At 35.9% G+C, this 5,006-nt stretch overlaps 1 long non-coding RNA gene across 1 annotated transcript; it reads left to right on the top strand.

Annotated features, from left to right (window-relative positions):
• Positions 1–3,035: 3,035 nt before the first annotated feature.
• On the top strand, positions 3,036–4,740 carry LOC127881773 (uncharacterized). The gene is made up of 2 exons (XR_008050268.1): positions 3,036–3,169; positions 3,728–4,740. It is a non-coding gene; the product is annotated as an uncharacterized LOC127881773 (long non-coding RNA).
• Positions 4,741–5,006: the final 266 nt, after the last annotated feature.

Genomic DNA, 5,006 nt, shown 5'->3' on the forward strand with positions numbered 1-5,006 from the left:
TTCAGTGTATATCTCATTTGTATCAAGATCCATCAAACATACTTTATTTCTTAAGTATTGTTTTCACTCAAACAACATTGATTGACTTATTATATAACTGATGACATTTCAGAATGCAATTAAATTATTTTGTTAACAGTGACACATTTCTGGGATGCGCTTTGATCTTTTTTTCTGTTCACAGAGGCCTTATACTCACAAGTTCAAGCCCAGTGAGCGATGTTCACCAAATCCTACTCTACATCTCAATAGGTAAGTCACCTTGCCGTTGCAAAAGAGTTCACTATGACAAAGCATTCAGGAGACCCAGACACAAAAACGTTTGATGCAATTAAGCTTTCACAAATACCCAATAGGTTAAACCCAATACAAACTGGCAAACTGGGTTTCTGCTCTTCAATTAATTGACCAGTTTATCTAATCTAAGTTGAAGGGTTCAGCCACAAACTACTTTATCTTATAAAGAAATGTGAAGAAAATGCAAAAGTTTCAAGCTAAACTCTTAAATTTGCATTTTTAGCTCATCTATTTTTTTTTTAAAAATTATGAGCTATTGTCATCACCTTGGCGTCGGCGTCGGCTTCTGCGTCGGCGTCGGCGTCCGGTTAAGTTTTGCGTTTAGGTCCACTTTTCTCAGAAAGTATCAATGCTATTGCATTCAAACTTGGTACACGTACTTACTATCATGGGGGGACTGGACAGGCAAAGTTAGATAACTCTGGCGTGCATTTTAAGTGAATTATGTGCCCTTTTTATACTTAGAAAATTGAAAATTTTGGTTAAGTTTTGCGTTTAGGTCCACTTTTTTCAGAAAGTATCAATGCTATTGCATTCAAACTTGGTACACTTACTTTCTATCATGAGGGGACTGGGCTGGCAAAGTTAGATAACTCTGGCGTGCATTTTGACATAATTATGTGCCCTTTTTATACTAAGAAAATTGAAAATTTTGGTTAAGTTTTGTGTTTAGGTCCATTTTATTCCTTAAGTATCAAAGCTATTGCTTTCATACTTGCAACACTTACTAACTATCATAAGGGGACTGTGCAGGCAAAGTAATGTAACTCTGACTGGCATTTTGACAGAAATATGTGCCCTTTTTATACTTAGAAAATTGAAAATTTGGTTAAGTTTTGTGTTAAGGTCCACTTTATTCCTACAGTATCAAGGCGATTGCTTTCAAACTTCAAATACTTTCATGCTATCATGATGTTTCTGTACCTGGCAAGTTGAATTTTACCTTGACCTTTGAATGATCTTCACTCTCAAGGTCAAATTATTAAATTTTGCTAAAATTGCCATAACTTTTTTATTTATGATTAGATTTGATTGATACTTTGACAAAACTACTCTTACCTGACATACCACAATAGACTCCACCCAAACCATCCCCGTGCCCCCCCCCCCCCTCCCCCCCGAATCCCCCCCCCCTATATTTTTTTTTTTTTTTTTTTTTAAGATCATCTCACAAATGACCACCACACCCTCACACTATACCCCCCAACCCCCCCCCCCCCAATTTTTTTTTTTTAACGGTTAAAAAACAACTATTTTTTTTAATTATTTTATGTTTGAAATACCGTACAACCATCGCACCCAAGAATCCCCCCCCACCCCCCCCACCCTTTCCCCACCCGAATCCCCCCCCCCCCCTAATTTTTTTTTTTTTTTTTGTAAGATCATCTCACAAATTACCGTCACATCCTCACACTGTACCTCCCCCCCACCTCACCCCCCCCCATTTTTTTTTAAACGGTAAAAAAAACACAAATATTTATTTTTATTATTTTATGTTTGATATACCGCCCCCCCCCCCCCACACCCCCACACTATACACCCCTCTTCACTCCACCCCTCCCTCCTTTGTGATTGAAAATGAGAGTCCGTTCATCTTTAAAAAGAAAACAGATGAGCGGTCTGCACCCGCAAGGCGGTGCTCTTGTAAATTTAACATCTATAGTTATATTAAAACTCAAAACCACAACAACAATAACATGAAACAATTAATCAGCAGGTACCAACATATTTCACTCTTTAAATCTTGACAAAATCAGGTTCCATATTAACTGTAAGTATGGTTTTTAAACTAACATTGAATTACGAAGAGGGATAAGTGATGTTCGTAGCTTTTAGTTTATGGAGGTATATAGGAGTGAACGTGTCTGTCTGTTTGTCTGTCTGTCGGTCGGTCCGTATTAAGTGTTTAAAAATGGGTCATGCTGGGTCAAAACATAGGTCGCGGTGTCACTTAGTGCGTTTTAAACATTCAGCATGTTGTCAGCTATTTAATTCAAGTAATTTTCATCCAATCTTCAACTAACTTATTCAGAAGTTTTATCTAGATTATCTCTGGGCAAAGGTTGAACATGGGCCATGCCGGGCCAAAACCTAGGTCACATGACACTTAGTACATTTAATGCATTGAGCATGGTGTCCGCTCTCGCTCTATTATTGACAAAGTTTACTTCCAATCTTCACCAAACTTGGTCAGAAGTTTAATATAGATGATCTCTAGGCCATGATTGAACACTGGCCATTCCGAGGAAATCAAATTAGGTCACGGGGTTACTTAATGCATTTTACACTTTCAGTATGGTGTCCGCTCTCTTTTTCAAGTCCTTATCATCCGCTCTTCAACAAACTTGGTCGGAAACTTAATCTAGATGACCTTTAGGCCATGTTCGAACACTTCAACAAACTTTGTCGGAAACTTAATCTAGATGACCTTTAGGCCATGTTCGAACATGGACCATTCCGGGCCAAAACCTAGGTCAAGGGGTCACGGTTGCAGTTTACACATTCAGCATGGTTTTCCCTATTTCAAGTCCCTTTCATACCCTCTTCATGTGGAGGTAATGGTCAAGTCTGTGACAAAGCTCTAGTTTTTTTGTTTATAAGTTAATGAATGGCTTTTTGAGAGAGTATCAAGTGTGTTGCCAGGGTTGAACACGCATTCTGATACTTGACAATTTTAATGAAATGCTTATAAAGTCTTAAAAATTGTTTTCTTAATTTATACATGACATACTAAATTGCAGAAACCCGGATAGCAAGGCGTTGAGTTTGTTCTTGAAACATTTGCACCAGGGTGCAGTCAGCATCTTGATATTCTGGAATCTCCATGGTGAAGGACCCTCAGTCTGTGAACGAAATGCAGAGCGAACCTCAGGTGAGTGTTCAAGTCATGTGCATGTTTTTTTACGCCCCCCAAGTTCAGAGATGTGTGGGTAAATGTAGATTTACCTTTGTCCGTCCATATGTACATCCTGCTGTTGGATTTTTATGCATAGTCTAAACTCGAAAAGTATTGTTTCTAGTGTGATTAAACTGAACATATTTTCCATACCATACTGTAAACTTGCCTACTTGTGTATTTTGAATTCGTTTTCTTTGACATATGTGGAATTTTGAGACAAAAGCAAAATGTGGGTGAATGGTGGCAAACCCTTTCACTACTTCAAAAAAACAATTGATTCCGATGGCAAAATGTATATTCTTCAAATCAAAATCCAAATGGTTTGGTATTAAAAAGAATACACTTCAATTAAATCATTTATTATCAATTATTATTTTATAAATAGTCTCAGGACCATCATTTTCTCGATGGATTCAAATCAGATTAGTTGTATCATTCTGAAATACCAAGTGCTCCGCGCGTTCTTTTTTTCCATCGGTATCAAAAATAAAATGAAAAACTGACATTTACAGTAACATGTCTTTTTTTCAGATGCCTTTTGACGAAATCAAACCATCTAGTCAGAAACACAGACTGTTGCAGCAGTTGTTACCCTATTGACCCCAGTCAAACCTAAGAAGCTCAGAGATAAATACTGATTTAGTTCTGCTAGTCTCTACATACCGCCTGGTTTGGTCAGCACTTGCTCTGACTCTTTGAATATTATGACGGATGAAATGAATGACCTTGTTCAGATCGAAATGGCAGAATGACACATCACAAGAATTCAAGCGGAAAGCCAGAAATCATGTCAACAGCCACATTTTGTATGTCACCAGCCAAGTTGTATTCAAAGACAAACAATAGTTTATGCTCTATTGTGTATGTGACCAGCCAAGTTGTATTCAAAGAAAAACAATAGTTTACGTTTTATTTTGTATGTGACCAACCAAGTTGTTTGTATAGGTCCCTGGTTTAACAAAGCATTTAAAGTATTTTTAAAAGCGCACATTTTGCATGTCTTTTCAATGTCTTTGCCTGTATTATGAAACTTTCACTACAGATGTTGATCCTGATGATGGTAAATAAATGGGAAATACAATGTTATCAAAGATTTGTTAAGATCGCCAAAGCTGTTTAAATGATGCTGGTAACTTGAACAAGATTGAAAAAAATATTGGAGTGTTTTAATGTTATAAGACATGTTTCAGTTGTCTGTTTTTAACCCGTTAATATAGATTAGCTAATGAAAAATATTTGTTCAGAAAGGTGTAAAATGTTTACGCTTCAGATTTTTGTCTATCAACCTTCTGAAAACAATACTAGTCAATTGGCTCATTGGGGTCGGTATTCGATCATGAATCTTTTTTTAGTAGCATACTATGTATTTCATGGGAATATAAATAAATTCTGGGCAAAATTATTTAATCTACCTAAAATAATCGATTCTGTATTTACTACTAGTACTTTGTTGATTTCAGTGGATATTGTTTGTTAAATTATTAGAGTATGACTCTTGTTGAAAAGCTTTAAATGAAACTGTGAATTAAAAAATAAATATTAAATTTGTTTCAGAGTTTTATGAAAAATGGCAAAAGATTGTTAAGTTGTGTTATTATATCATATACTAACATGGTCATGAGTGTTAAAATTTGTTTTCAGACATAATCGTTTATTATGCTTAATATTTGTGTATGTACATTAAGACGACCAGATTGTATCCTCTTTAATCAGTGAGTAACTTAATCAAGATTTCTTGATCACTGTATCAAGTGTATATTTTGCCATTTATAAATAGAACAGCTGTAAAACAATTGTATTTTAAATGTAA

The sequence above is a fragment of the Dreissena polymorpha genome, chromosome 1 (genome assembly GCF_020536995.1).
Source record: "Dreissena polymorpha isolate Duluth1 chromosome 1, UMN_Dpol_1.0, whole genome shotgun sequence".
NCBI classification, from domain to species: domain Eukaryota; kingdom Metazoa; phylum Mollusca; class Bivalvia; order Myida; family Dreissenidae; genus Dreissena; species Dreissena polymorpha.